The sequence below is a fragment of the Amblyomma americanum genome, chromosome 1, assembly GCF_052857255.1.
Source record: "Amblyomma americanum isolate KBUSLIRL-KWMA chromosome 1, ASM5285725v1, whole genome shotgun sequence".
NCBI classification, from domain to species: domain Eukaryota; kingdom Metazoa; phylum Arthropoda; class Arachnida; order Ixodida; family Ixodidae; genus Amblyomma; species Amblyomma americanum.
The window spans coordinates 143,875,277-143,884,877 of NC_135497.1; positions in this window are offsets into that span (position 1 = coordinate 143,875,277).

The following is a 9,601-nucleotide window of genomic DNA, read 5'->3' on the forward strand; positions in this document are numbered from 1 at the left end:
CTGCAGCGCGATAACTTCCGGCGAATCCTGTGCGATGCGAACTCGCATTTCGGCGTACCGCGCCGCAAGGGAGCGCACGTTCCACTGCAGGATGGATGGTATGCGGGAGGGAGTCCGGCGGCTAGCCATTATGCTGGCTTATCTGTGCGGTAGCACCCGCTGCTTCTAAGCAAGCCCGGTGTCCATCGGTGCCCCCCGAGAAAAGTGCGCTGAGGGCACGCAACGCCAGCTTTAGGCGCGCGATCTCCGCGTCCCGTGCGTCAGGGGGCTGGACATGAGAAGCGGCCGCAGGCTCGGGCCGCGCTGTACGGGACGGCGGGCAACCGGATCGCCGCTGCCGCTGCCGGCGCTGCCGTTGCTTCGGTGGCTGCTGCTGCTGGGGTGTTCCCCTGATGGCCTGCGCATAAAAAAGCGCGCGCGGCGTCTGCTGATGTTGCTGGGCTGGGGCAGCTGTTTCGGCCTGGACGACGGCTCGGACAACCCGCCTGGACATCGGTGCCATGGATGTGGCCATTAAAGTGGCAACGTGACGCTCTCGCTGCCAGTGCGGGCACGCTGGGTCAATGGCTGCGTGCCGCTCCCCGCAGTTAATGCAGCGGGGCTTGCTCGCGCAGGTACCAGGCTCGTGGGGTCCGCCGCAGCGCGTGCATCGGGCAGGAGCACGACACACCTCAGTGGCATGCCCCAGGCTGGCGCACTTGGCACACTGGAGCGACCGGGGACGACAGGGGCGGACCGCGAGCCTGCGCTTGAATATGGTGATGAACGCCGGGGGTGTCGGCGCCACAAAACGGAGAGCGAGTGTGCTGCCCGACAGAGACGCCGACACCATCGGTACCGTTGACTCCGCCGCCACTAGCAGCCCCTCCGCCGTCCTGCGCCCGTCCACACCGAAGACCAGGCCGGAGCTTTGATTCCGAGGAGGAGGCTTCTTGGCGCAGACCGGCACGCCGCGGATGACGGCTGTGGCTAGCAGGGACTGGAGAGCATCGCTGCTCCCCGCGTCCACTGCCACCACATTCCGCCGCATGTTTACCCGGACGGCGAGGACGCCCGGGCGGGATCCGATCTCCTCGGCCAACTCCCAGCCCTGTTCCCTGGTGAAGGCGGTGCCCCGGTTCGCCGGCCGAAACAGCACCGTCCCCCCCAGGCTGGACGGGACCTCCAAGGCAGCCGCTGCTCGCTCCAGGGCAGCTCTCCGACGCCGCTGCGCCTTGGTAGTGATGGTGCGCCACGGGACCAGGCTGGCCCCAGCATCAGCGTCGCCGCTGTCTGCGGCGCATTGCTGCAGCGCGCCGCGGAGTTGGGCGCGCTCGCTGCCAGCAGATGAAGCCCCAGCCGCAGCCTGGTCTCGTGCGGCGGGATTTGGTGAGGTCGCACCCGGTTTTCTTCCGGACGCCGTCGCCCCAGCAGCAACAGCAGCAGAATCAGCAGCACGCTGGAGGTGGGCTCCATGGGGCTCGTGCTGGGAAGGCCCTGCTCCTTCGAGTGTAGAGGGAGAGGGAACAGTGACGGTGGGGGGGGGGGGCTTCGAGCTTCCCGCTTGGCCTCCGCGATGTCCCTTTTGGTTTCTGAATCCCTCTCCTCCTCAGACCCCGTTGAGCGTCGCCGTTTCCGGAGAGCAGACTCGTCCATTGGGGTGCACGTGCTCTCCTCGGTTGCAGGTGTCCGCGTTGAGCCCGCAGCATCAGCATCAGGGGGAGAGGGCATCACAGCCGGTTCCCCAGGTGTAGCAATGGCGGCAGGAAGCGCAGGAGTGGCCAGAAATGGCGGGGAGGGAACCGCCATGGAGTTCTGCGTCTGGTGAGCGAGCGCCATGGCGTCCCTCAAGGCTAGAACGCGTGGGTCCGCCGGCGACACATCCAAGGTGCCGATGACGGACTTGAGGTTCTCCGAGGTGGTGATGAGCGCCGCCGTCAGGCACCTCACCGTGTCCCGCAGATCAGCTATCTCGGCCTGCATTTGCCGAATGGTGCTGGACGACCTCGCTCTGGATGGCGTTCGTCTCCGTGATCGTGAACGTGAGCGGCCTGCCCTGCGTTGCTCATTGTCACCGCCGAACACAGGACGTCGCTCGTTCACGGTGTCTGTGGCCTCCATGGGGAGACCCCGCAACGCCGCGAAGCCTTAGGCCCGGCGTCCGAAGGAGCAGAGAGCTAAAAAACACGTCCGCTCGCTTCGAGCGCCCGCCGAAGAATCTCCCCGGATTTGGTTACGATTCTGATTTTTTCGCATTCGCGTTGTCTGGTCTTGCCTCTGCCATTGTTGGTAGGTGGGAGTATGAGGAGCTCCAATTTGCTCGGCGAACATCTAGGTCCGGTGCCTTCCAGCTGGTCTTCTATCGCGTCGACGGCGGCTTGCAGCGCGCCCTCGATGTGGGCGGCGCTGCCGCCGGTCACCCACAGTGTGATATCGTCCGCGTAGATGGTGTGCCTGACGTCTTCGATGTCCGCGAGCTTCTCGGCCACTCCGATCATTACCAGGTTGAACAGCATCGGCGAAAAGACCGATCCCTGCGGTGTGCCGGTGCTCCCGAGCTTCTTCTCTTGCGTTTGTAGGTCGCCTGCTCGTAGCTCGGCGGTCCTGTCCGTGAGGAAGTCCTTGATGTAGTTGTAGGATCTTTCGCCCATGTTGAGCTTAGAGACTTGGGACAGAATCGCCGAGTGTTTCACATTAACGAAGGCGCTCTTTAGGTCGAGCCCCAGGATTGCCTTGTTGTCGTGGGCGCTGCCGCCATCGTCTATGATTTGGTATTTGAGCTGCAGCATCGCGTCCTGCGTGCTTAGGTGCTGTCTGAAGCCGATCACCGTGGCCGGGTACAGCCTTCTCGTTCCAGGTAGTCTTGCCACCTGTTGAGCAGAACGTGCTCCAGCACCTTGCCCACGCCGGACGTGAGCGAGGTGGGCCGGAGGTTGTCTGTGTCCGGTGGCTTCGCCGGCTTGGGTATCAGGATAGTCCTGCTTTGGTAGCGCGGCCGCTCTCCAGCACTTGTTGAAGTATTTTGCGAGGTTCTCAATCGAGCCGTCGTCGAGGTTCTTGAGCGCCTTGTTCGTGACGAGGTCTGGGCCAGCTGCCGACCGGCTGTTGAGGTCGTGCAGGGCCGCGCGGACCTCCTCGACGTCGATGTCACGATCGAGCTTCGCGTTGGGTGGGCCGCCGTTCGGTGCGTGTTGTTCGGTGGGTGTAGTGGGCAGGTATTTGTCATTGATGCGCCTGGTGACTTCTTCGGTGCCGTGTACCAAGACCGCCCCATGTATGAGCTTGGCGAGTCTGTCCCTTTGGTGCGACTTGGTCTTGGTTTCGTCGAGCAGGTGCCGCAGCAGGTTCCACGTCTTCCCGCTATGCATCTGCCCGTCTGCCGCGTTGCAGATCTCGATCCACTGTTGCGTGCATAGCGCGCGGCAGTGCTCCTCGATCGCTCGGTTGACCTCCGCCACCTTCTTTCTGAGTCTACGGTTGAGCCGTTGTTTCTTCCAGCGACTGAGTATCGACTGCTTGGCTTCGATGAGATGCACTAGCCGGCTGTCTACTTTATCAATCGCCGCGTCCGTTTCAATTTCGTTGGTCGCGTCGCGTACGCTCTTGGTGATTTCGGCCGTCCATGACTCTATGTCTTCGATCTCGTCGTCAGCGTCTGTCTTCTGGCTTCTGGCGTCTCGGAAGGCATCCCAGTCTATCCATCTCTGTGTTTTGATGCTGGTGTCGTTGTGTTCCGGTATGCTGATTTCCACGATGGTGTGGTCGCTGCCGAGGTCGGTTCCCGTGTTTCTCCAGGTCATCGCGCCCCGGACGTCATTCTTGACGAACGTGAGGTCCGGAGTGGTGTCCCGGGACACAGAGTTACCGATTCTCGTCGGATGCGTCGGGCCAGTGATGAGGGTGAAGTCGAATTCCGTGGCGTCTTGGTACAGGTCGAGGCCCTTTGCTGTGTACTTGTTGTAGCCCCAAGCTGGGTTCATCGCGTTATAGTCGCCGCAGACGATCAGCGTGTTGCGGCCTGCGGCGGTGCTGGCTCTGTGCAGTATTGTTTTGAACCTTTGTTTTCTATGCGATGGGTTGCTGTAGGTGTTGAGCAGAAATATGCTGCCTTTTCTCTTCTTGCCCGGGTAGCCGCCGCGGTGGCTGAGTGGTTATGGCGCTCGGCTGCCAGCCCGAAAGACGCGGGTTCGATCCCGGCCGCGGCGGTCGAATTTCGATGGAGGCGAAATTATAGAGGCCGGTGTGCTGTGCGATGTCAGTGCACGTAAAAGAACCCCAGGTGGTCGAAATTTCCGGAGCCCTTCACTACGGCGTCCCTCATAGCTTGAGTCGCTTTGGGACGTTAAATCCCCCATAAACCATAAACCAATTTTCTTGCCCGGGATGATTTCGGTGAGTGTGTGCTCGATCTTGATATTGCTTTGCAGCTCGTGCTCAACGAACGTGAATCCCTTCCTGACCAGGGTGCACAGGCCTCTCCCGTCGGGCTGGCCCTTGTGCACTCTGTAGCCGGGGAGGGACGGTGCGTCGGTGAGTGTTTCTTGTAATAGGATCACGTCCGGCTTGCGCGCGGCGTGTGCGATGTGCTGTTGGATGACTGCCTTCGTCCTTCCGATTCCGCGACAGTTCCACTGCCACGCTGTTAAGCCTGCTGCTGTTGTTGCGTTGGCGGCCATGATTGCGTTGGTGTGTACGTGGTTCCCTGGTTGGGTGGATGTGGCGCGAAGAGGGGCGCAAACGTCGGGTGGCTCACTATCGGCTGTAGGGTCCTTTCGATGTAGGCGAATCTGTTCGTGTTCTCGGCTTGGTAGGTCTCCATTGTTTGTTTCATTGCTGTCACTGCTGCGATGTTCGCCGTGATTAATTGTTCGAGTTTGGTGAATCTCGCTTCGAATTTGGCCTCGGGGTTGTCGATTCGATCGTTTTCTGTTTGCTTGCGCGTGGCCTCAACGGCTCGCTTCTTCGGTGCCGGTTCCTCTACGGCTGTCTCCTGGGTGTTCATGTTTGTTTCGTTGGTCTTGCTTGTGCTTGGCGTGGGTCTCTGTAGAGGCTCGTTGTTTCATAGCAGCAACTTACGGATCTCGGCAATCTCTCTCGTGAGGCTGTTGATGGTCGTTCGCAACGCCGCGTTCTCTTGTCTTAAGGTCTCGTTGGCTTCTCGCACCTTGTTTATATCGTCTTTCTTCGTGGCTTCGGTGATTTTCTGCGCGTTCCTTATATTGTTCCCTTTAGCTGCGTCGACCCAGCTGACTCGCTCACGTGATGGTGACCTTTTCCTACTGAGGCTTCTCTTGCAGCAGCTGCTGTCTCTGGATTTTGGCGCGCGGTTCTCTGATGGAGTCCTTGACTTTCCCGCAGCTGGCGGCTTGTCGAGTGGCGGGAATTCGCTCTCCGACAGCAGCTGGCGTTCGGCCTGTCGGCGCTCCCATTGTCGCCTGCCCACTACGTAGGGGATTTTTTATTTCGCCTTGCACGTTCGGTCTCTGATCGGGTGTTCGTCCCTGCACAACTTATATTTTGGGGTACAGCGATGGTCTTCTTTGAGGTTGGCGAGTCCGCAGGCCAGGCGCGTCCTGATTGTGGGGGTCGGGCACACATCCTTTCGGTGTCCCACTCGGCCGCACTGCTGGCAAACGTCGATCTGTTTTCTGTAGAGGCGGCATGGTATCAGGGTGACTCCGTATCGGACGAAGTTCGGTACCTTAGGTCCCTGGAACACCACAATCGCGGTGGTCGTGCTGCCGATCCTCTTTGCGCCCACTGCTAGTGGGTTTCTCTCGTTGACGATGTTCCTATGTTCCTATCTAGCTCGGCGGTGGTCGCGTCTTGTGGCGTTCCATCGGTTCCACGTAGAAGCCTCAAGTACTACGAACGCACGTTGCACCTATGTGCCGCGTGTTCTGTGTTCTCACAGGAATATCACTCTTGGGATGATGCTGCTGAGAGGAAGAAGGGAAAGGAAAGAGCACGGGCCTGCCTACTGGCTCAAGCCAAGCTACGCTCGCTGCCGCGTGCTGAAAGTAGGAGGGGTAAAGCAAAGTAGGAGGGGTAAAGCTGTTTTTAAAGCCGGATCACACTTGCTGGATGTACTCGCCACGAGCCCTAAAAGACCTGTTGCCATACGAATCCGCACATTCCAAGACGGTAAAACGGGCCATTGCTACATTCTGCCTGAAGGGAGCCTTGGAGAGGTCGTGTGTTCATCTGGTGCATGACAGCCTCAACAATCAGGTTGGTAGGTTGCTGAGGGCTGGGTTCCCTTTTCCAGTTGTCGTCGCTGTGGCGGAAAAGCTACTACGGAGATTTAAAGCGAGAGCACCCCAGGAAGATCCCGTCAGAGAAAAAATCAGGCCGACGGTTGTTCCCTACATACACAGGTTATCACACAACTTGAAGAACGTAGCTAATCGCTACGGCGTGCCGGTGGTATTTTCTGCCCCGCGCAAATTGGCCTCACTCTGCCCTCGGATTGCTGCCCGAGAAAGGAGCGTGCGAGGTTGCAAGAAGCGTCACGCCACTGAGTTCGTCAAGTGCTCAAAGGGGGTTGTTTACGAGATCCCCCTGACATGTGGAAAAGCTTACATCGGTCAAACGGGCCGATGTGTAAACGACCGGCTGAGGGAACACCAGCTTTCAATTAAGACCGGAAAATGATCTAATCTGCCCTTACACTGTAGCGCATGCACTTCGGTTACGCGTGACAACATATGCCTGCCTTTGCTACCGAAAACGAGGATTTTGAGGCGCAGCCGTGACCAGATGCCGCGTGAAATTGCTGAGGCTTTTTTCATTAGGAACAAAAGAGGTGATTGCGTGAGTGATACCTCGATAAGACTTTATCAGACAGAATGCAGATTTCTGGCTTGCGCTCAGTGACTGGCATGGTGATGTGGAATTTATAAGTATGTGTTGTTCTGAATAAACCCAGTCGCGAGTCTGCGCCCGTCCTTGTGCCCTTCTCGTCCATGTTTGTATTACTTTACGCTGATGATATTACCAAATGGACCACTCATGGCTCTGACGGGGAAATTGAGGAAACTATTCAGTTAGCAGCAGACACCATCTCCTCTCACGCGTCATCCATCGGGCTCGAATGTTCCCCATCTAAGTCCGCGCTCTTCCTAATCAGGCCAAAATCTAGCGCTAACTCGCCCATTCAAATCAATTTAAAAGGATCCCCTATCCCCATCACACCCGTCCTCCGCATCCTTGGCCTCCACTTGCAGGATTCTGGACGACATGAACATACCCTTAAAAGGCTCAAGGCCTCCACGCAATCCGTGTTGCATCTTCTACGCCGAGTGTCCTCTCTTGACAAGGGATTAGACGAAGAGGACAACATGAAAGTAGTGCACGCATTTACGCTTAGCCGCATTCTATACGTAACCCCATATCTCAAATTGAACCGCACGGAAACCGAACGCGTGAACGCAATGATCCGCCCTGCGGGTAAGGCAGCCCTAAACCTACCTCGTAGCACTAGCACAGCCAAACTTCTTGCACTAGGCATGCATAACACCATTCAGGAACTAGTTGACGCGCACCTTCAGACACAGTACCTTAGACTTGCCACGACCGCCACTGGCCGCCATATACTCTCCTCCCTTCGCATCAACATACCCGCTAACCAGTCAACCCTTATAGCCATCCCTCGACACATCCATACACCTCTCGTTGTGAAACCCCTTCCTCGAAACGTCCATCCCCAATATCATATCCCTCGCCTCGTAGCTCGCGCTAATGCCCTCAATAAGTATTATGGGTAAGCCCACGATGCCGTTTGGGTAGACGCCGCATGTACAGCGCATGAAGTTGTAGCAGTTGCCTACAATCCAACCCTACCTCACCCCCTAACTCACCGTCTTCCCTCGGGCTCTACGCCTGAGGAGGCAAAGGAGATCGCCATCGCCCTAGCCCTTGCACATTCGGACGCCCAATACATCTTCAGCGACTCCAAAACGGCTCTGTCCAACTTTTCCAGGGGCAGGATTCACGCCCCTGCCTGGCAATTGTTGAACACTCCTACCCAAAATTTACCGCGCAAGGTAGAGCTTCAGTGGGTGCCGGCTCACTCTGGGAACCCTGGAAACGATGCTGCCGATAAATTGGCCCGAGGCCTGATTTTCCGGGCTCAGGACAGTCTCGATCCAGGATTCTCGAGGGAGCGGGCGCACACCTTTGCGGAGCTCACGCAAATACCCCGTTTGGACCGTCGGACTTACCCTCCTCCCCACCCCTCTCTTCCGAACTCCGAACAGATCGTCTTCAGACGCCTCCAGACCCGCTCTCTGTCATCCCCTCAGCTTTTATCCCACTACTGCGGCACATCCCCTGCATGCTCCCTATGCGGTGACCCCCACGCCACACTCTCCCATATCCTTTTCGGCTGCCCTGCCGACCCTCCCCCGCGGGGACAGCACGCCATCTCGAGCTGGGAGGACTGGGAGGTCCTGCTTATGTCTGCAGACCCGACATCGCAGCTTGCTGCGGTGACTGGGGCTGCCGACGTCATGTCCCAGCATGACCTACTTGATGCAGTGCGGGACCGCGCAGTGGCCCAGGGACCCAGCTGTGTCTAAAACTCACTTGCTCAATAAAGTTTTTCTGTCTGTCTGTCTGTTTGCGCAGTACCTTTACTCAACCATAGGATAGCAAAGAGAACAACTGCTTACAGTAGGTGTTACGGACAGGGAGAAGGAATGAAAGGAGGTTGGAGGTGGCACTAGCGTCTGTCCTGTGTGTTTCTGTTCTCTGTTATTTGTGTGTATTTTAACGCTAGTAATCTTTCGCAGTCTGTGGAGCGCAGCGGCGGAGCGCGCACAAGGGCGTTCCCGAGAATCGGCTGTTGCTCACCTCCGGTGGCCTCCACTACGGCACCTCTTTCTTCCTTTCTTCTTTCCCTCCCTCCTTTATCTCGCCACTTATGGCGCGGTTCAGGCCTCCGCCGATATGTGAGACAGATACTGCGCCATTTTCTTTCCCTAAAAAAAGCAATTTTCAATTTCATATCACCTCCAGTGGCGTGATTCGGACACAGCGATGAAGGCACGGCGGGTAGAAAAGCTGAGTACCGCGGCGGCCGCGTTTCGATGGAGGCGAAACGCAAGAGGCGTCCCTGTGCTGTGCGATGTCAAGGCACGTTAAAGACCTCCAAGAGTTCGCAATTATTTCGGTGACCTCCACTACGGCACTTTTTTCTTCCTGTCTTTTACGCCCACATTTATTCCTCCTCTTACGGCGTGATTAGTGTTGCCCGCAGAGATAAGTGAGGCAGTTACAGCGTCATTTCCTTTCCTCAAAACCACTTTTCATTTCATGCCAAATGAACTTTCAGCTCAACCCCACAAAGCTAAATTAAAAAGATGCTCAGAAGTGTCAAAGAAATTATCATATTGCTATAATTTCACATACAGATAACGCCTCAAGGTTGTTGCAAGTGTTTTTCTAGAATTTGGATTTTATGAACGGGGACGGGTCACAAGAACAAACCATAGTACAGCAGTGGGGCAGGGTGAGGTAGTATTCCAAAAAAAGAAATGGAGAAAGCTATTTCTCTTTACTGGCGGCAAGCTCCGTAACGTTGCTAAGCAAAAGTACTTGATTCGTTGGACTCGGCTACTTA